General features: G+C 42.2%; 1 protein-coding gene across 3 annotated transcripts in view; it reads right to left on the bottom strand.

Moving 5' to 3' along the window:
- The window catches only part of NCALD (neurocalcin delta), a 468,302-nt gene that overhangs the window by 368,007 nt on the left and 76,652 nt on the right, over positions 1-23,643 (bottom strand). Inside the window, exon 1 of one of the 3 annotated variants that reach the window (XM_061439262.1) lies at positions 14,118-14,163. The exons of the other annotated variants lie outside the window; for them this stretch is intronic. The gene's annotated coding sequence lies outside the window, so the exon portion shown is untranslated. Of the gene's footprint in view, positions 1-14,117; positions 14,164-23,643 lie in introns of those variants that run through there. 3 annotated transcript variants of the gene reach the window in all.

The raw sequence follows: 23,643 nt of genomic DNA, 5'->3' as shown, positions 1-23,643 counted from the left end.
TATTCCACAATCACTCATATGAAAAAGTTATTTGTTGTTTATAAACGCCTGTGTGCTCAGTCATGTCTGACTCTTCGCCACCCTTTAGACTGTAGCCCTACAGGCTCCTCTGTCCACCGGGATTCTCCAGACAAGAATACTAGAGTGGGTTGCCATGCCCTCCTCCAGGGGATCTTCACAACCAAGGGATCAAACCTGCATCTCTTTCATCTCCTGCATTGGCAGGCAGGTTTCTTTACCACTGAGCCACCAGGGAAGCTCTGAGATTTAGTTTCTGATGTGCTAAAATCTGAGACTAAGGTGAACTAAAAGGATTTTTTTTTTTTTTGAGTGGAAAAAAAACTACAGGGTGTGTGATGTAACTTCCCACCCCATCCCTGGACTCCATCATGAAATCTTCAATAAAATCTAAGTGGGCTCTGTGGAGGTAATGCAAAGACATGCCAAGCCTAGCTTCACATGTGGCACGAGACAAGACGGGGGCTGCCCTGGGATCCCAGCAGGAGCGGTTTCTTCTTTGCTGAAAGGAGCGGTGAAGTATCCAACTCAGCTCGCCAGCGGCGGGCAGCAGGCTCCGCCCTCTCGTCCCCACAGATGTGCCTGTATCCTCAGACCGTGTGTGTTCCCCGGTCCTCTTCCCTCTGCCTGTGAGGTGGACACATCTTATATTCTAGTTCTGCCTGAGATAGATTCAGAAGAAGGAATCCACAAACACGCAGAGCCTCATGTTTAAAGCCTGATGAAAGTGTATCGGGTTTCCCTGGGGGCTCAGTGGTAAAGAATCCTCCTGCCAGTTCCGGAGACGTAAGAGGCCCAGGTTTGATACCTGTGTCAGGAAGATCCTCTGGAGAAGGAAATGGCAACCCACTCCAGTATTCTTGCCTGGAAAATTCCATGGACAGAGGAGCCTGGTGGGCTACAGTCCATGGGGTCGCAAGGAGTTAGGCCACGACTCAGCAACTGAGCAGGCAAAAACTAGATTGACGAATCTGGCTTTAGACTTGAGGTTAAGCTGGTTTAGAAGTGCGGCTCATTATTTTCATCTGTCTGCCTCCTGTGTCTCTTTCTTAATTATCTCCAAACTCAAGCAGGAAAGAATGCTATTTATAGAATTCCTCAATTTCAGACCTCAGCCGCTGTGAGTATACTGAAGAAGGTTTGCAAGCAAGTACAACTAGATATTTAATAAAAGTTATTTCTGTGTAAGTAAGTTTGACTATATGTTAAGGTTTTCCTGTTAGAAACATGTATTGCTAAAATTTTCAAATTCTGGTTATTAAAGCAGTTGTTAAAAAAGAAAAAGTAGCTGTTACATTTTACATTTCCACATGTCTTGATGAGCCAAGATTTAAATTCCAGTCTGTGTGTCCTCCAAGCCCACACTCTTGTATTAATGAGTTTCTCTCTACCCTGACCAACTATTCTCAGTTTGGGTGAAAATTATTCCTTCTGAATCCACACCATATACATTTATTTCTCAGATCTGTCTAACATTCCCTGTCAGATTTTATTCTCTTTTATCTCTTCCCAATGATGAAGTATAAAGGGAAAAAATTTTAATAATAATAAGTGACTTACATTCAGGACAGTTTTGCCACATGAAGAACTTGAAGACCAAGCTTTTAACATCTGAGCTTTAATATAATAAAACATTTGATGGAGATTGGAATGGAAGAGGATGTGGAGTTTACGGCCAACCTAAAGCCCATTATTGCTCATAAATATTCAATAAATATTGGCAATGACGATCTGAAAATGCAGTCTAGAGCAGACTAAGGAAGAGGATTTCCTAGCTAAGGGACTTAAGTATTAGGGACTTTAATACAGTCAGCAAAGTCTCCTTTTGTGATATACCATCTTCACCCAGGAAAGCAGCTGAAAGAATCAGGACACAGGTCAAACGTGGTTAGAAAGGAAGGTGAGCAAGATTTACTGTTATTTCACTCCAGAGGGACACTCTGTCCAGCCTGGATGTACCCCTCAGGTACTGTGAATATAAAATTTGATTTTTTTTTTAAAACTATAACTAGCAATGTAATGCTAGTTTTCACTGGAGAGCAAATATATTGTACCAAAACTCCTGTGATTCACAGTGGCTTACCTAATAAATTTCTGGTGGGTGAGACAGATAAGTAAGAAAAACTAGAAAAAGAAGAAATGGAATTTGTCTACCTACTTCTTTTTGATCGTGTAGCCAATATCCATTTTTTCTATTACAAAGAAAAGAATTTTTTTTGTAAAATAGTAGTGACTGAATTAACTCAGTCACTAAAACTTTTTAAACTCAGGCCTCTGCTGAAAGCATCTCTGGTTCATCCTGCCATACACATATTTTCATTTCCATTCTCAATAGCACTTTCTCCCTCACTCCTGGACATAGTGCAGCTACACTGGGTTTTCTTATTCTTCTAAAACAGTCTCCACACTCAGGCATCCATGCTGTGCCCTGGGTAGGCAGAATAATGGACTCTGCTGCTGCTAAGTCGCTTCAGTTGTGTCCGACTCTGTGCGACCCCATAGACGGCAGCCCACCAGGCTCCACCGTCCCTGGGATTCTCCAGGCAAGAACACTGGAGTGGGTTGCCATTTCCTTCTCCAATGCATGAAAGTGAAAAGTGAAAGTGAAGTCGCTCAGTCGTGTCCGACTCTTAGCGACCCCATGGACTGCAGCCTACCAGGCTCCTCCATCCATGGGATTTTCCAGGCAAGAGTACTGGAGTGGGGTGCCATTGCCTTCTCCGAATGGACTCTGAAGATGCTCTAATCCTCAGGACATGAGACTATGTTACTTGACATGGCAAAGGGATCTTGCAAATGTAATGGGGTTAGCGACCTTGAGCTGGGTATCTGATCCTAGATTTTTCAGGTAGGTCCAATTTAATTATATGAGTGTAAACACACAGATAGGTGGCAACATGGGAAGGATACCATCTACCATACCTATCTCTGAAGATGGAAGAAGGATGCCACACACCAAGAAATACAAGCAGAGAAGACACAGATACACATTGTCCCCTAGGAACCTCCAGAGAGAACTGGACACTGCCAACACCTTGATTTTAGCCCATGTCAGACTTCTGATCTACAGCATAATAAATCATTTTGTATAGCTTAAGCTACCAACTTTCTGGTAATTTCTTATAGCAGATACAGACCCATGTGTATTCTCTCCACCCAGAATACTCTTACCTGTCTTGACTCCCTGGTAAATGTTTTGTTCCTTTAGGTCTCTGTTTAAATGCTGCCTTCCTTGTGAGAATTTCCCAAAGGCCATCCTTCCTTCAGGTCCTGTGGGCCACTCCATCCTCTTTGCTCCCGAGTTTCTTCATATTCACTTCAACTGGGCATATTGTGATTCATGTTAGACATCACATCCCCACATCACCTATTCTCGACAACAGAATATGAGTTCTAATATATAACAGGTGCTCCATGGTATTTGAGTGAATAGATGAGTGACTGAATGAGTGTTTAAAAAACTGAAGTCATAGACTTAAGTTCTAAAAGAATGCAGGACAAACATGAAAAGAAATCCGGGTACAAAAATGTGTAAACCTACAAGTAAAATATCAAAATATGGTCTAAGCACCAATTTCTCTACATTTGCAATGTGTCATGAATCACTGACATGCTAGTGTAACACTTGGGGAAATAAATGAATGAGTATTAAGTGATGTCTTAGAAGTGACCGTTCTGGGACTTCCCTGGTTGTCCACTGGCTAAGAATCCACCTGCCAATGCGGGAGACATGGGTTCGATCCCTGGTCTACCACACGCCTCAGAGCAACTAAGCATGTGCACCACAACTCCTGAGCCTGCACACTAGAACCCGCAAGCCACAACCACTGAAGCCCATGCTCCCTAGAGCCCATGCTATGGAACAAGAGAAGTCACCGCAATGAGGAGCCCGTGCACCACACCTAGTGAAAGCCTTCATTGCGCACAGCAATGAAAACCCAGCCCAGCCAATAAATAAGTAACATTTTTTTAATTTCCATATTTTAAAAAGTGACTATTCTGCTAAATGTGTTAACTGATATCAGGGGAAATCTTTTTCATGATGAGCCCTGGATGGCCACCCTCCAACCCTGGGTGACAGATTTGGGATCCCCGATGCTCTTTTTAGGGCTGTGAGTCTTCAATTTAGGATTCCCAGAGGGCTTGTTAGAACAATCTGTCTGGAGCTCCATCCCCAGGGTGTCTGAATCAGCAGGTCTGGAGTTGGGCTGTGATGTTTCTAATAAGTTCCCAGCAATACAGAAGATGCTGGTCAAAGAAAACACTTCGAGAACCACTGCTGTAGGACAAGGCTCACCCCAGACCTCTGGCTCCAACCCTTTCTCTGACAGTCAGTCTTAGGAGACCTCACTTCCAAGTCCAGGCACTGGCCAGTATCACTTGGCCTAGGCCTTGTCGGAGAGGAGTTTAGGTAAATAATTAATCTTCCCAACCAAGCACATGGAGATCTTTCTTACGAAACCAGACTCTCAATTCAGGTTCAGTTACTTTAGCACTTAATGCTTCCCTCCAGTCATTGCAACACCTTGATGGAAATCCAGAGCCTGATCATTAACACAAACCAGTCAAAGTGTCCAGGCCCTGGGAAGCAGCAGGTCGCCAGAGAGCTGGGGAAACTCAACAGCCTTGAGAGCAGATCCTACGAGATCACGTTACAATTAGGCATCTATGTCTTGAGCACTCGGCTTAACTCAATCAGGAGAAAATCATTCATGTCTTAACCTAGAAATAAAGCATTATATCTAAATGGCTGGAAAAAAATACCCCAGTAATACACCCCACACACTTGCAAACCATTCCCTCCTTACTTCCTCCAGAAAGACAAAACAGAGGTTCTAAGAAAGTGCAAGGAACATCACCCCAAAGATTATGGTGAGTTAAGTTTAGCCAAGGGTATGACTACCTATAGAATGGACAGAGAGGGAAGCCAGCTTCTCTCAGTAAACTAGACTTTCACCTACCAACGGATCCCCAGGATAGAGGGAGAAAGACCTTTCATGCTCTGATGGACATCCAAGTACTCCATGTCTGTCAACAGGGTTACCCCACCCTAGACAACTGACATTTGAGACCTAGACAAAAAGGAATTGAACAGCAAAGCAAAAAATATCAAACTTCACCACATTCCAAGTGGAATAAATTATTTTTCAAACTGCCTGGTATTTGCTACTATCTGTCTAGGTGGCAGAGGATGAGATAGTTAGCATCACCGATTTAATGGACATGAACTTGAGCAAACTCTGGGAGACAGCGGAGGACAGGGAGACATGGTGTGCTGCAGTCCATGGGGTCACAAAAGAGTTGGACATGACTTAGCAACTGAACAACAGCAACAACGAAATCAAGGGCTAACCTGGACAGGCAAGCCTTACATTTCTAGAGTTAAACCCACCCGAAATGGGCCTTTCAGCTTTAAGACCTCTGAGAATTTAATACATACAGCTGCATTTCAGTTCTGCTGTCCATGAAACAAGAAATGTGAATTTTTGCTACTGATTCCCAATAGTCTCCAAAGTCATAAAACTGAACTTTTCCATCATTTGAATAATATTTTTAAATGTATTCAACATTACATTCAAATTCCCTTCCCAGGATGATGTTTTCATTCCAGACCAGCCACCACAGACCTCCACAGTCGGCAGAATTTCCAGACATGCATAAATATAAGCACACACACAGCCATTTACCCTGGTGAAATTTCACGTACGCAGGGAGATTATTTTTAGTTATGGAACCCAGTCAAAACTTTGTATGAAGTAAAATCAAGCAAGAGCAAAATTAGTAGACAAAGTGATGATGCTCTTATTTTTCCATCTATTTTTATATTCTTTTCTAGACATTTCTGGCCATGAGTCAAGAGAAGTAAATGCCTTAACAAAGGCAGTTTTGATGATAATGGTGGCAACATCAAGTAGTCAAGTTATTCCCTGACTTTTCTGTTCAATATATGACATATATATGCAGATAAGACCACACGGGTAGACAAAATCCCCTCTATCCAGATAATGGTCACTTTGCAAACATGTCAGTGCAATGTTAGTTTGCCCTGCTGGAAAAGGGAAAAAACAAAGCATTTATCAGATCCATAAATAGTTGAGAAAAATTATTGAACATCCACTAGAATATGCACTCCCTAAGGGCTGAGACTTGGTCTGTTTTTTGAAGACTTTCATAGTCACAGTACCCACAGCAATAACTGGTACATAGTGTTCATTAAAATCCAAGAGTATTATATACATGGAATCTAGAAAGACAGTACTGACAACAATCCGATGTGCAGGGCAGCAAAGGAGACACAGACATAAAGAACAGACTTTTGGACACAGTGGGAGAAGGAGAGGGTGGGATGATTTGAAACAATAGCACTGAAACATATATGTTACCATATGTAAAATAGCCGGTAAGAGTTTGACGTATGATGCAGGGAGCCCAAAGCCGGTGCTCTGTGACAACCTGGAGGGAAGGGACGGGGAGGGAGGTGGGAGAGGGGTTTCGAGGGGAGGGGACACGTGTATGCCTACGGCCGATTCATGTTGATGTATGGCAGAGACCATCACAATATTGTAAAGTAAATATCCTCCAATTAAAACAAATAAATAATTTTTTAAAAACCCAAACATATACACTCTAGTGCTAACTAACCAATGGGCTAGACCATATCAGTCAGTTATCACTATCATAAAACTGTGTCGCAAACCACCTGGGAATATCATACAATAATAAGCAATTATTCTCTCAATAAACAATAAGCAACAATTTCTCTTTTGCTGACGCACCTGTTGGTTGGCTAGAGTTCAGCTAATCTAGGCTGGGCTCAGCTGAATCCCAGTCAGCTCCACATGTCTGTCATTCTCTTCGAACCAACAGCACCTAACAATAGGAAAAGGAGAGGCCAAACTGAACCACCAGCTCCTTTCAAGCCTCTCGTTTCTGGCATGACCATACCCAGCACCCCTGGGGTGGGGAAGTGTACGTCTCCATGGAGATGGGATGGGTAGGGGGGCAAGTGTCCCCCGAAGACCAGCATTTCCAAAACCTGAATAAGAGACTTTTCCTTTTAAAGAAACAAAATTCCTCTAGGACCTCCAGAGTTGACCAAAGCTACTTTTTATTTTAATTTATTTAAATGCTGCTGCTACTGCTGCTAAGTCGCTTCAGTCGTGTCTGACTCTGTGCAACCCCATAGACAGCAGCCCACCAGGCTTCCCGTCCCTGGGATTCTCCAGGCAAGAACACTGGAGTGGGTTGCCATTTCCTTCTCCAATGCATGAAAGTGAAAAGTGAAAGTGAAGTCGCTCAGTCGTGAAGCGACCCCATGGACTGCAGCCTACCAGGCTCCTCTGTCCATGGGATTTTCCAGGCAAGAGTACTGGAGTGGGGTGCCATTGCCTTCTCCATTTATTTAAATAGATAAATTTAAATACATAAAAGGACTTTACATTTATACGTGTAGATCTATATCTTATGCTGGTAGTCTCACACCACTATAAAAAATAAGTGGACAAATTAAACTCAGACAAAACTGCAAAGCCAATAAAATTCAAAATACCATTAGTGCATATAAAGGATTATGTCGTTTCGTTGAAACTAAATTGCCGCTTTCAATTTGCCCACGGTGCTAACGGCTACGGCCCAATTTCCCTTGCATTCATCATGCCTGTGCTGCTACTTGCCGTATGAAAACACCATTCCCCAAACATTTCTCTCTCTTCTAAAAACAGCACCCTGTGATATCATTTGGTCTGCGCTTGACGCAAAGATTATTTTTATATTAAGCCTGCTTCTATTTTTCTCTCGTTAGACCATGACAGTTAATGAATTTCTATCAAAGCCAGAGCTTCAGAAAACCCAATGCCCCAAAAATGAATACAGAAGGAACTCAGCACTTGCGGTGTTAAGTATCATCAGCTCATCCAGAATAAGTAGATAAAGGGACCAATTTTTAAAATTATTATTGAAATGAAACTTCCCATTTTTGAAGTTCTCTTTGAGAGTCCTCCAGGGAAATGCAGACCTCCATTAGAGAAATACCGTCTCCACTCTATGGCTTCTGAACCATAGTGCATCTGAAGCCACTTATGTGCAACCTCCCGTTCTGGGGTCCATAGGTCCACCCATCACCTCCTGTTGCTCATTCAGAGTTACCAGCATGCCCAAGCCATGCACTAAAAGATCAAAAGTTTTTTTGATAGACTACCTATGACTAAATAGACCAAAAATATTGAGAAGTGGGAGGCCTGAGAAATATACCATCATTTCATGGCAGGAGTGGATATCTGTCATTGTCTGCAGATATCCACCAAGATAAACCCCCTAGCTCCTTGCAGTCTCAACCTTCTGGTAAATAGATGGGCAGAATGACCCAGCCAACTCACTCTTCCAGGAATTTGAATCTCCAGGGAAAGAATGTCAGGATGGAAAATGACTGCTGCTGATTCATCCTAAAAAGACCATCCCTTAGTTCCCCAATATTTAGAACCTTAGAACTGTCCAACTTCCTTTCTGAGGCCATGTCACGTATTTCATCCCTTTCCTTCAATTCTAAGAGCTGCCCAATAGCCTTCTAGTGGAATCCTTTCTGGCCTAAGTAGCCAGGGTTGGTTTCTTTACCCCAGCTGATAAATATTCCAACATGACTTTCTAAACATAAACAACCTCAAACAAGGCCATGATTACATGAACAAATGCAACTGTGTTTGCCTTTAGGTTCCCAAAACAGAAGTGATCTCATCCTCAATCGCTTTTATGCTGTATATTCAGCTGTAGCAACCCCAGGGTTAACCCTTCATTTTCCAACCTCTAACTCCAGAGCTCTGAGCATCTCGAATCAAGAGGAGAGGAGACTGACGAAGGTCACTCCTCCACACTGCCAGAGTGCAGGGCAAGTCCCTAGATACTCATGTGAGACAGGTTTATGTTCCTCTAACCCGACCCAGACCCCTCAAACATGTGCCACGGGGACAAGAAGGACTGAGGGAGAACCAGTGGATGGCTCCCACGTCTCCACGGCACAACTAGGCTCAAGTCTTCCAAATACAAATAACATCTGCTGAACCACTTTATATTCTTCCACTCTGTGTGTGAACACTGTTCTCTCCTCATCTGTCAAGCCATTTCTATTTCTACAGTTGATGTAGGTCAAAAACAGCATTCAACCAACAGAGGGCCCCTTCAGGATATGGATGGACTTCCCTGGTGGCTCAGACAGTAAAGAATCTACCTTCAGTGCAGGAGACCCAGGTTCAATCCCTGGGTCAGGAAGATCCCCTGGAGAAGAGAATGGCTACCCACTCCAGTATTCTTGCCTGGAGAATTCCATGGATAGAGGAGCCTGGTGGGCTACAGTCCATGGGGTCACAAAGAGTCAGACACAACTGAGCAACTAACACTTCGGGATAGGGACTAAATCTTATTGACCTCCAAAACCTCTGGGTCAAGCACAGTGCCTACATGTAGTACTTGCTCAGTGAATCTGTTCATGATGCTAGATGTTTGAATCAATTACTCGATCAATCCCAGGATATACACAGACATTTCTGGAATATCATCATCATCACCACCACCATCATCATCACAAACATTGATATACCAACTCCTCTGTACCAAGTACTGTTCCAAGAATCTATCACTGAGAGACACAATAAAATGTAATAGATATTAAGACAATGCTGAAGTTACCTTCTTACTTCTGGATGACATGAGAATATTTATTAGTTTCAATTTTATGTCTAAAAATAGGTAAAAGGGAGAATGTATAAACACCCTCCTACAAGATCACGATGCATTTGAAGAGAAAAGGCTTTTCATTAATTGTGACTTAAAGATGGGAACTGAAACAGAAACTTCAACACTGCTTAAGTCAGTAATACTGTAACTAACCAATTAAAGGAAAAGCTAAATCAAAAAGCACTCGGTACAAGTTAATACACAGATATATTTAAGAGATTAACCCTACAGTATTTTAACTTAGCAAAGTTAGCAAAGTTGTCCCTTAAGAGCAAAAGGAAAGAAAAGGAAAAGATAAGGAGTTTTGTAAATATTAGTGTTCCTTAGAAATAAAATATCAAAATTAAAAACAATTCTAAATATCCAATTTCTTTACCCCCTACTTGAAATACTAGAAAGAGCCAATACTTCATTGGTCATGAGATGCAATTCAACAATTCTTGGATTTCATTTCTCTCAGTTGTCCCATCCCAGTAAATTATCAAACACCTGCACAGCTGCTTAAGCCAGCAGAGGCACAGAGAGGGGAAAATATATTTATGAATGTGTGTATATGTATGTATGTGTGTATGTATTTATGTATGTATGTATATCACATATCTGTGTATATATATCGGAGAAGGCAATGGCACCCCATTCCAGTACTCTTGCCTGGAAAATCCCATGGGCAGAGGAGCCTGGTAGGCTGCAATCCATAGGGTCGCTAAGAGTCGGACACGACTGAACGACTTCACTTTCACTTTCCAATTTCCACTTTCATGCATTGGAGAAGGAAATGGCAACCCACTCCAGTGTTCTTGCCTGGAGAATCCCAGAGACAGGGGAGCCTGGTGAGCTGCCGTCTATGGGGATGCACAGAGTTGGACACGACTGAAGCGACTTAGCAGCAGCAATGTATATATATACACACACATATGTGATATACATATATATGTGTGTATATAAATACATGTATATATATGATACAGATAATCATTGTCTATAGCAACTAAACTGAGTTTCTGCTGTACTGATGATATGAAATGCACAAAGATTATATATCACACAGGAACAGAAACTTTCTGTCATGGATGTTTGAGCCAATGTGCAAAGTTATGTGGTGTCAGTGGGAGGTGCTCTTGCGAAGTGCCCACAACAGAATTAGTCTCTTAATAGAATTTCATGCTTTATTCTTTGGTGCTTTGTTCTTTTTGGTATGTGTATCCTCATCTAGTCTTGCACTCACTCAATATGGAGAACCCAGCCTGCTTCAATTTGAGATTCTTGAAATGGAGTCCAGCCTATGATAAAATATCAGGTTCAACAATTCTCATCCTAGGCAACTGAGAAACCCCAGGCAAGAAATTCCACAGCACTGGAAAAATGAAAGAGCTAAAAAGCAGAAGGGGCTTGGAGGCCTGAAAGGGGGAATGAAAAAGAAGAAAGAAACAGTTGGAAAGATGGTCTCCAGACCTAAAATAGAAATGCTGAGCTGAGGCAACAGATTTCAATCTGCTAATCTGAAAAGTCACATTACTTTGTCCTGATGTGAATCAGTGAGGCTTTTTTTTTTCATATCCGTCCCTGTATTTCCACCGCCCCACACACAGGCACCACCTCCCAGCGAAGCCCATCTGCAGCTTCCTATCTCCTCTGAGACGTGAGGGGGTGGGGACGGAGTGACAGTGGGTGGGGTGGGGATGTGAACAGTTCCAGGAACCACTCAAGCCCCTGTCCCAGCTCCTGGCAGATCCCCAAGGAATGTTCCCACCAAACCTTTGAGAGGTTACTCCTCCATTTCAAAGGCTTAAATATAAAGCTGAGGCCTTTACCGTCATCAAAAGGGTAGTGCCAAAGGCAAAGGCAATGAGCCTTTTGTTTTTAGTTTATTTGGGGTTTTTAAAACTTTTTATTGGTGTATAATTGATTTATAATGTTGTTTTACTTTCTGAGGTACATAAAGTGAATCAATTATACATATACTGTATATACATCCACTTTTTTTTACTTTCTTTTTCCATAGAGGTCATTACAGAGTATTGAGTAGAGTACCATTATGCTATATAGTAGGTCCTCCTTAGTTGTCTATTTCAAAGTTATCTATTTTAGTTGTGTGCCTATGTCAATCACAGTCTCCCAATTTATCCTTCCTCCTCTTCCCCCTTGATAGCCATAAGATTGTTTTCTACATCTGTGACTCTATTTCATTTATAAATAAGTTCATTTGCACCATTTTTTTTTTCGATCCCACATATAAGCGACGTCACATGACACTTGTCCTTCTCTGTCTGCCTTGCTTCATTCGATATGACAATCTCCAGGTCCATCCGTGTTGCTTCAGATAGTGTCATTCTATTCTTTTTTATGGCTGAGTAGTATTCCATTGTATGTATGTGCCCCATCTCCTTTATCCACTCCTCTGTCAATGGATATTTAGGTTGTTCCATGTCCTGGCTATAGTAAATAGTGCTGCTATGAATATTAGGGTGCATGTATGTTTTCAATTATTGTTTTCTCCAGATATATGCCCAGGAGTGGGATAGCTCGATCATATGGTAGCTCTATTTTTAGCTTTTTAGGGAACCTCCATAGTGTTCTCCATGGTGGCTGTTCCAATTTATAGTCCCACCAGTAATGTTCAGCTTTTTACACCCATCACCTGCATCATCCTTTCCAGGACCTAATCTCCAATGTTAAACTCTTCTTGCGGAATGGGAGTTACCTATTGCAGCACTAATATTATGAATATCACCACTGTCCTCCCGGCCCTCCCAAAAATCTAGCACATTTATACCCTAACATATTTCCAAGCAGATAGGATTTGGGGGGTTTTCTTGGCAGTTTTTAATAATAATTTTATTATTTTTATACTAAATACAAAAAATAATAAATATAGTTATTTTATAACTATATACAATTTTATAACTATACATGACTCTCAATAATTTAAAAGAAGACAAACACGTCCTTCAAAAACCCACCAAAATTCTTTGAGCTCTTAGTTTCACCTTCCTGACCCAACATAGAGTTGCTAACAAGTAGTAAAATGAGTCATTTTTCTTCACACTTCCTTTCCCTCCATGAGGCCAATAAATACTGAAATGATTAAAATGCAGGCTGCCCACAGAATTCCAAAACATGGCAGCTTATGTGTTCTGGAATTAGAGAATCACAAAGACATTGAACCAGAAAAAATTCTTCCCACAAGGACAGCTCCTTCCTCACTTACTCTTCCTAAAACGTATTTTATGTATTGGGTTCTCCATTCCTAGGACCTCATTTATTTAGAAGATCAATTGAAGCAGGAACTTCCCTGGTGGTCCAATGGCTAAGACTCTGTGCACCCAGTGCAGAGAGCCCAGGTTCCATCCCTGGTCAGAGAACTAGATGCCATGTGCTACAACTGAGAGTTCATATGCCATAACTAAAGACCCCTCATTCTGCAACTAAGACCCAAAGCAGCCAAATAAATACTTTAAATTTAAAAAAAAGACCAATTGAAATTTTCTACCTAAGGTAAGATGAAGTTTGTGTCTCTACTATCACTTTGCAGTTAATCGGAGCTTTGTTCAGTCGCTCCAGAACCTTCATGGTGCCCCTCCTCCGTGAGTGGCGTGGTACTGGACCTGCAGGACACACCGCAAACAAGACAGTTCTGGCTTGTGAGGCCTGGGCACAGCCTCGGAGGCAGCCATTAATTACATAAACAGCCATTTAATTACAAGTGTGAAATAGTTTTAACAGAACACCATTTCCTTTCAAGAAATGGTTAGGGAGGAGAGGGAAAATCAGCAGTGAGAAAGGCAGAGGTCCACAGGTAACGTGGACTGTGGGCCATCTCTGAAAAGGAAGCCACCTCATTTTTTTCTCAAACTCTGAGAAAGCAACATGAGCTTTTGCACCCCAAGTCATCAGCGCAAAACACACAAATTTATGTTAGAATAGTGGAGGAAAGTCTTCAACCGAAGCACAACATTTCACAAAGGAAGTCAAGTTATGAGGAGGCATTCGCCTAACGCTTGTCTTTGATGTCCTTCCCTCAGTCCCGTCAGCACCGTGTCCCATCCCGCTAGGACCTCCTGCAAGCCTCACCCCTGTCCATCTGCCCCCGGACACCGACCCTTTAGCCCATTTCCACTAGTTCCGGCAGAAAAGCTAACCTACAATGTATGTATTGGGTGGTCATGGCCTGGCTCTGAATTACTTGCATTTTAAAGGAGGACTCTTGACGACTGAAAGAAATCCTTCTGATTCTAGAAACTAAAATGATAAAATGCTATAGTTTTCTGAACCCATCAAACCTCCCCCAAACTGCTGCCTGGTCCTAACCCACATCGAGAAATGAGCCCACCCCGTGAGTTTTCCCCTTAACTGTGCAAACCCTGGGTCATTACCTATTTCTATTTCTGCTTCTTTCCAGCACACTGATTCAGGGGTACCTAAAATGACAGGAAAACACATGAAGCCATTTTAAAACAAAAAATAAATCTAAATATAAATCTGCAGACCATGTCAGGATGAGCTCAGATCAGGTATCACTGAAAGAAAAATACCATGTAATTCAAACATTTAACTCTGCTATGACTTTTTCTTATCCTTCAACTGTGTACTTTTAAGTGATACAGAATCAGCTCAAACACACACACACAGATACCAATTGTCCATTTATGACCTTGACATAATTTCCAGGAAGAGAATCTAGTAAAGTACCAGTAGGGGTTATCTTTCTAAATCACCACAACTGCCTCCTGATACCATAGAACATGGGTATTTTTGAATTTTGAAATAATACAAACCATATTCAAAAAGTTAAACATGCACCTTTTAAGCAGACTAGGCAGTATCAGTTGCACATTCTCTTTTTTGAGAACTTGGTAGCTCAAGACCTCATTCCGGATATTGGTAACACACCTCACAATCCTGCAGCAGGAAGCAGGGGCCCAGTGAAAGAGGGAGCGGAGAATAGAGAACAGAACCAAATCAGGGCTAGCAAACAGACTTCCCCTTTCATATTATATGGGGCCTGTTTTTCCTTCTATCTTTCATAGTCTAATAACATTATTTTCCATCTGGCTTCCCAATGCCAGAATCCTTTTCATCGCATGCTCCACATTTGCTCCCTTCTTTTGAATTACAGTTACATTTCCAGTCTTCCAGTGTTAACACTCTTGTTCTATACAATTGGCTTTATCTTCCACTGTTTCACCCACAGACTCATATGAGAATTAATTTTGTGGTCTACCATGAACAGTATGAAAAGGCCAAAAGATAGGACGCTGAAAGATGAACTCCCCAGGTCGGTACGTGCCCAATATGCTACTGGAGATCAGTGGAGAAACAACTCCAGAAAGAATGAAGAGACAGAGCCAAAGCAAAACAACACCCAGCTGTGGATGTGACTGGTGATAGAAGCAAGATCTGATGCTGTAAAGAGCAATATTGCATAGGAACCTGGGATGTCAGGTCCATGCCTCAAGGCAAATTGGAAGTGGTCAAACAGGAGATGGCAAGAGTGAACATCGACATTTTAGTAATTAGTGAACTAAAATGGACTGGAACGGGTGAATTAAACTCAGATGACCATTATATCCACTACTGTGGGCAAGAATCCCTTAGAAGAAATGGAGTAGCCTTCATAGTCAACAAGAGAGTCCAAAATGCAGTAATTGGATGCAGTCTCAAAAACAACAGAATGATCTCTGTTCATTTCCAAGGCAAATCATTCAATATCATGGTAATCCAAGTCTATGCCCTGACCAGTAATGCTGAAGAAGCTGAAGTTGAATGGTTCTATGAAGACCTACAAGACCTTCTAGAACTAACACCCCAAAAAAGAGATCCTTTTCATTATAGGGGAATACAAAAGGAGGAAGTCAAGAGATACCTGGAGTAATAGGAAAATTTGGCCTTGGAGTACAAAATGAAGCAGGGCAAAGGCTAACAGACTTTCACCAAGAGAACTCACTGGTCATAGCAAACACCCGCTTCTGACAACACAAGAGAAGACTCTACACATGGACATCACCAGATGGTCAATACCAAAATCAGATTGATTATATTCTTTGCAACCAGAGATGGAGAAGCTCTATATAGTCAGCAAAAACAAGACTGGAAGCTGACTGTGGCTCAGATCATGAACTTCTTATTGCCAAATTCAGACTTAAATTTAAGAAAGTAGGGAAAACCACTAGACCATTCAGGTATGACCTACATCAAATCCCTTATGATTACAGTGGAAGTGACAAATAGATTCAAGGGATTAGAACTGATAAACAGAGTGCCTGAAGAAATATGGATGGAGGTTCGTGACATTGTACAGGAGGCAGTGATCGAGACCATCCCCAAGAAAAAGAAATGCAAAAAGGCAAAATGGTTGACTGAGGAGGCCTTACAAAGAGCTGAGAAAAGAAGAGAAGTAAAAGGCAAAGGAAAAAAGGAAAGATATACCTATTTGAATGCAGAGTTCCAAAGAATAGCAAGGAGAGATAAGAAAGCCTTCTTCATCGGTCAATGCAAAGAAATAGAGGGAAACAACGGAATGGGAAAGACTAGAGATCTCTTCAAGAAAATTAGAGATACCAAGGGAACATTTCATGCAAAGATGGGCACAATAAAGGACAGAAATGGTATGGACCTAACAGAAGCAGAAGATAAGAAGTGGCAAAAATACACAGAAGAACTATACAAAAAAGATCTTCATGACCCAGATAACCACAATAGTGTGATCACTCACCTGGAGCCAGACATCCTAGAATGTGAAGTCAAGTGGGCCTTGGGAAGCATCACTATGAACAAAGATAGTGAAGGTGGTGGAATTCCAGTTGAGCTATTTCAAATCCTAAACGATGATGCTGTGAAATGGCTGCACTCAATATGTCAGCAAATTTGGAAAACTCAGCAGTGGCCACAGGACTGGAAAAGATCAGTTTTCACTCCAATCCCAAAGAAAGGCAATGCCAAAGAATGCTCAAACTACTGCACAATTGCACTCATCTAATACGTTAGCAAAGTAATGCTCAAAATTCTTCAAGCCAGGCTTCAACAGTATGTGAATCATGAACTTCCAGAGTTCAAGCTGGATTTAGAAAAGGCAGAGGAACCAGAGATCAAATTGCCAATATCCGTTGGATCGTAGAAAAAGCACAAGAATTCCAGCAAACATTTACTTCTGCTTTATCGATTACACCAAAGCCTTTGACTGTGTGGACCACAACAAACTATGGAAAATTCTTAAAGAGATGGGAATACCAGACCACCTGACCTGCCTCTTGAGAAATCTATATGCAGGTCAAGAAGCAACAGTTAGAACTGGACATGGAACAACAGACTGGTTCCAAACTGGGAAAGGAGTACGTCAAGGCTGTATATTGTCACCCTGTTTATTTAACTTATATGCAGAGTACATCAAGAGAAATGCCAGGCTGGATGAAGCACAAGTGGGAATCAAGATTGCTTGGAGAAATATCAATAACCTCAGATATGCAGATGATGCCACCCTTATGGCAGAAAGCGAAGAAGAACTAAAGAGCCTCTTGATGAAAGTGAAAGAGGAGAGTGGAAAAGTTGGCTTAAAAGTCAATATTCAGAAAACTAAAATCATGGTATCTGGTCCCATCACTTCATGGCAAACAGATGGGGAAAAAATGGAAAAGTGAGAGGCTTTATTTTGGGGGGCTCCAAACTCACTGCAGATGGCGATTGCAGCCATGAAATTAAAAGATGCTTGCTCCTTGGAAGAAAAGCTATGGCCAACGTAGGCACCATATTAAAAAGCAGAGACATTACTTTGCCAACAAAAATCCACGTAGTCAAAGCTATGGTTTCTCCAGTAGTCATGTATGGACGTGAGAGTTGGACTATAAAGAAAGCTGAGCACCAAAGAACTGATGCTTTTGAACTGTGGTGTTGGAGAAGACTCTTGAGAGTCTCTTGGACTGCAAGGAGATCCAACCAGTCTAACCATTTATTATGTTAAGCACTGAGGTTCACTGGTTGGTTGCTTCAAGAGTTGTCCACTGTGGTCAGCACAAGTTAGGCAGGGCTGGGAGACACAGAGAGAGGAGGACCTGGCCACTCCCAGATGACAATGCCCTGAGGATGTGGATAAGCATATGTGCAGTACAGCTGGGAAGTCTGAACCCTGCACCCAGGTCCAGGTTCCACCGTTTTATAATTAGAGACTTTCTGCCTGTATTCCAAGTGCTTTAGCCATAAGCCTCCTCAATTCCAATGCAACCCTGAGGAGGAAAGGAGCCTCAAGAATGACTGAGATTACACTCAGAAGATGAGATCTGCAAGTCAAATTTAATTCAACTTTTAAAATAAACGTGTATTATTTCTTATATATCTAAATTTTTAGGCCGAAATTTCTACCTGCTCCTTTAGTCAGGAAGATCCCCTGGAGGAGGGCATGGCAACCCACTCCAGTATCCTTGCCTGGAGAATCCCATGGATAGAGGAACTTGGTGGGCTATAGTCCATAGGGTCACCTAGAGTCAGATGCAACTGAAGCAACTTAGCACAAGCTAACTGAATAACAAATCAATAGAGAGTATCAACTCCATAAGGATCAGAAAGCAAAAACAAACCAAAAACTCTTAACAAAAAAAAAAAAGGATAAAATTCATAAAATTCAGTCAATCACTAGTCCCCTAATGCCACAGCAGGGAGAATTTCCTGACTGAAGCAAGTATAATATGGAGGGGAGGCTGGCTAGGATGGCAACGTAGGAAGATTCTGAACTCACCTCCTCCCCCGGACACACTGAATCTACAGCTACATATAGAACAATTTCCTCTGAAAAAGACCTTAAAACCAGCTGTGCAGGGGCTTCATGTCTACAAACTAGAAAGGAGACACATCAAAGTGAGCAGGAGAGGCTGAGCCGTGGCACTGCCATAAACCCCACCCCAGGGCAGCGACCTGCAATCGTGTGGGAACTCACAAAGCCAGAGCGTCCCCCTGAGGACAGAGGGGTTCATACCCCATATTTAAGACCTACTGCTGAGAGATGAGCCTCCTAAATATTTGGCTTTGAAAATTAACGGGGCTCACGTCCACAAGACTTGAAGTGCTGTAGTGAACTGAGAAAGGCCTCTCTAAGGGCACAGACTCACTCACCAGGGCCCAGCGCAGAAGCAACTGTTCAAGAAACAAACAGACTTTATGTCAAAGAGATTCATTTGCAAGTCTTATAGCATCAGCCTGAGGGGCTGGGGCCTGTTGGGATCCTGGTGGGCACCGTTTCAGCACTCTCTCTCTAGGCAAAGCCATATTGATTTTTTTTCTTTTTCCTTGGAAGGTGTCATTCTTGCACTCTCCACCACGCCACATCACCACTGTCTCCCAGAGAGGAACTTTTACACACATCTGGTGCCCTGGTTTTCATGTCCAGTGTCCCAGCTTTTATACCAAGTGTCCCGGTTTTTGCAGCTTCCACCCAGGGGAATCCCTGGAACACCTCACTCTAGTGACCAGGGAGGCTGTCCTCGATGGTCCTATGGGACTGTAACAATCAGAGAGACAGTTCTTGGCAGGCTGCCCACCCAGGACACCACACAGACAGCAGACCAAAATACATCCCGTCCCCCAAGTCTCTCTGTGAAAGAGGCCTATTGGCTTGTTGTGGAGCTTCAGCCTGAAAGGCAGGTTTCAGGTTGGCACACTCTTGGACACTACAGAGGGGCACTCAGGAATGTGATCTGGGGGACCCCATCTTTTCCCTCTCCATCTGCCTCACTATGAGACAGCATATTAAAAAGCAGAGACATCACTTTGCCAACAAAGGTCCATATAGTCAAAGTTATGGTTTTTCCAGTAGTTGGATACAAGAATTGGACCATAAAGAAGGGTGAACACCGAAGAATTGATGCTTTTGAACAGTGGTGTTAGAGAAGACTATTGAGAGTCCCTTGGACTACAAGGAGATCAAACCAGTCAATCCCAAGGGAAATCAACCCTGAATATTCATTGGAAGGGCTAATGCCTTCCAGTCCTGAAGCTCCAATACTTTGACCACCTGATGTGAAGAGCAAACTCATTGGAAGAGACCCTGATGCTGGGAAAGACTGAGGACAGAAGGAGAAGGGGAAGCAGAGGATGAGATGGTTAGATAGCATCACCGACTCAATGGACAGGAGTTTGAGCGCTCCTGTGGTAAAGGACAGGGAAGCCTAGGGTGCTGCAGTCCATGGGGTCACAAAGAGTCAGACACGACTTAGCAACTGCCTCACTACAGCTCACCTGGGTGTCCCAGAAAGGAGGTTATATGCTCTTCCAGAACACTGATTTCTATAACAGTCACCCAAGGGACACCTCCAAACCACCTGGTCTGGTAGCCAACTGGGTTTATGCTTGTGGTCCCACAGGACTGTCTATTATTGCATAGTTTAAGAGCTGCTGCCTGAGAGTCCGGCATTCAGTCAGGTGCTGATGTAGGTGCTGACTGAGAGTTCAAAGCAATGGTCATAACTCATTGTTGCCAGCAGGGAAGAATGGGGGAAAGAGAAAGGGAGTTTGGGATTGACATGTACACTGAGCTATATTTAAAATGGATAACCAACAGGGTCCTACTGTGCAGCACAGGGAACTCTGCTCCATGTTACGTGGCAGCCTGGATGGGAGGAGAACTTGGGGAAGATGTATTATGTATAGGGTGGCTGAGTCCCTCCACTGTCCACCGGAAACTATCACAGCATTGTTAATTGGCTATACTCCAATACAAAATACAAAGTTAAAAATAAATAAATAAAACAACTGATGGTGTTATAGTACACACACACACACACACACACACATAACAAAGTAATGGTCATAAAGATGCTCGCCGATTTGGAAGATTAGATGGAGCAAAGATGCTGTTGTTTCTCAGACCCCTTTATCTGTATTCCTCACACATGTTTGTCAATTACAGTGGACCCTTGAGCAACATGGGTTTGGACTGTGTAGGTCCACTTATATGTGGATGTTTTTTCTCTAAATACTTGCTATAGTTTTACATGATCTGCCGTTGGATGAGTCCACAGATGTGAACCATGAATTGGAGGGCCAACCGTAAGGTTATAGGTGGATGTTTGACTGCTTGGATGGTTGGTATCCCAATCCCCATGTTGTTCAAGGGTCATCTGTATTAAACAAATATTTATTGAGCACCTACTATGTGCCAGATGTGTTTCTACAACCTTGAGATATATAGTGGACAAAGTTAACCAAAATCCTTCCTCTGTGGAGTTTAAATTCAAGCGGTAGTAAATATATATATCACGTACTGTTTTTAGAATAAACTGAGTTAATCTACAGAACTGAGATGATAAGACTTTGTTAGATCATAGTGACTTTCTAATGTTACATAAAAATAATCCACATCATTTTCTAATTGTTAAGTAAAAGCTCCAATTGCCAAATTAAATGTACTATTTTTGATTAAATGTACAAATAAATACAAGCCAGACAGAGCTCCTAGAAAAGTAAAAACTAAGAAAACTTGACGTAAAAAAATACAAATTGTTGCTGTTCTTAGACAGGTAAAGCAAAAATTACATATATAAAGGGAAGCACATTCTGAGAGCAATTTTGACAAGGGAAAAAGTGACCAAATGAAATATTTTTGTTATAAGGCGTCAGCTAAGAAATGCAGTTCTGAGGGAGACTAAGATTTCAGTTTCAGTTGAGAATGTTAAATGTAAAGACTATAGCCACACAAAAAGTTCAAGGGAAAATAAACCAACCCCTGTCCAGAAAAGGGAACCCTCCTATACTGTTGTTGAGAAAGTAAATTCATACAGTCACTATGGGAACAGGATGGAGGTTGCTTAAAAAAGTAAACCTAGAGCTACCATATGATCCAGCAATCCCACTCCGGGCTATATATTCATAAAAGACAAAAGCTCTAATTCAAAAAGACACACACACTACAGTGTTCATAGCAACACTATTTACAATAGCCAGGATGTGAAAGCAACCCAAGTGTCCACTGACACATGAATGGATGAAGAAGGTGTGGGGTGTGTGTACATATAATGTACATATAATGGAATATTACTAAGCCTTAAAAAAGGAATGGAATAATGCCATTTGCAGCAACGTGGATGCACCTAAAGATTGCCATACTAAGTGAAGTAAGTCAGATAGGGAAAAGCAAATATGGAGTCTTTTAAAAAAGGTACAAATGAACTATTTACAAAACAAAAATCAACTCGCAGACATACAAAACAAACTTACGGCTACCAAAGAGGAAAGAGGGGAAGGGATAAATTAGGAATTGGGGATTTACAGATATGTACTACTATATATAAAATAAACAACAAAAACCTACTGATTACCACAGGGAACTATATTCAATATCTTGTAATAACCTATAATGGAAAAGAATCTAAAAATCAATATATACGTGTATGCTGCTGCTGCTGCTAAGTCACTTCAGTTGTGTCCGACTCTGTGAGACCCCATAGACAGCAGCCCACCAGGCTCTGCCGTCCCTGGGATTCTCCAGGCAAGAACACTGCAGTGGGTTGCCATTTCCTCCTCCAATGCATGAAAGTGAAAAGTGAAAGTGAAGTTGCTCAGTCGTGGCTGACTCTCAGCGACCCCATGGACTGCAGCCCACCAGGCTCCTCCATCCATGGGATTTTCCAGGTAAGAGTACTGGAGTGGGGTGCCATTGCCTTCTCCAATATATGTGTATATATATTTACAATTTACATATATTTTAATTTATATATCACTGAATCATTTTGCTGTACACTTCACACTAATACAACATTGTAACTCAACTATAATTTAGTAAATAAATTTTTTTTTTAATAGTAAACTACCGTTTCCAGTAGGCCCAATGTCATGGGTCATCTCCACAGGAGACCACTCCCAAGGGAAGAAGGGAGATTTAAGTCAGATCAGGAAAGTGCGTCCGTGTGTGCTCAGTCACTCAGTCATGTCTGACTGTTTGTGGCCCCATGGACTGTAGCCTGGCAGGTTCCTCTGTCCATGGGATTCTCCAGGCAAGAATACTGGAGTGGATTTCCAGTCCATCCTCCAAGGGATCTTCTTGGCGCAGGGATCAAACCCTCGTCTCCTGCATCTCTTCCATTGGCGGGCAAGTTCTTTACCACTGGGTCACCTGGGATTCCTCAGAAAAGCATAGCAGCCCCCAGATCAAGAATCTATCTGATTAAGGAAGAATTGATTCATCTCAGGTTTGAAGTAAATGCCTTCTGTTGTCCTTCTGATTTTCACTTTATTTCTACTCCCATCAGATAGACCCCTTCCTCTTCTCTGTCTTTTATTCCCAGTCTCATCACTGAGGTGGTTACGATTATAATCTATCATACATTAAAGACCTCTGACTCCACAAAAGACCTCTGACTCTCTAAACAGACCCCCATCCTGAGAACCATTTGGATGTCTCCTTGGCACCTCCACTTAAATGTCCCACAAGAGCACACACCTACAGCATCCGATCTGAGGCAACTATCCTCCGGCACCAAGTCTGGACCTCCTTTGGTTGTTGGCCTCACTGTCCACCCAGAAACCCCAAGTCTACCTAGACATTTCACTCTTTTCGTTCCCTTTTGCATAAAATCAGCCCCAATTCAAATAATCTTTCCTCTGAAATTCCTTTCACATCTGCCCACTTTTCTTCATCTGCATAACCAACACTTATCTAATAGAGGCCAAACTGCAACCATACCCCATGTCCCCAGGGCTCCAAAGACAAAGTCCAAAATCATTTACCTAAGCTGCGAGCCTTCTTCTGGTTCCTGAAGACACCCATTTTCATTTCAGTTTTCACATACGAAGCTCCTGCTGCACTGGTTTCTCCCACCTGGCCAGCTCCTCCTCATTCTTAGCTCTCAGCTCCTGGCCCTCTCAACACACATCAGAGGAGGTCCTGATACCATACATCATTGCACAGTGCACTTTTGC

The sequence above is a fragment of the Bos javanicus genome, chromosome 14, assembly GCF_032452875.1.
Source record: "Bos javanicus breed banteng chromosome 14, ARS-OSU_banteng_1.0, whole genome shotgun sequence".
In the NCBI taxonomy this organism is placed as follows: Eukaryota; Metazoa; Chordata; class Mammalia; order Artiodactyla; family Bovidae; genus Bos; species Bos javanicus.
Note: the sequence above shows the minus strand (reverse complement) of the source record. Positions and strands in the feature narration are given on the sequence as shown.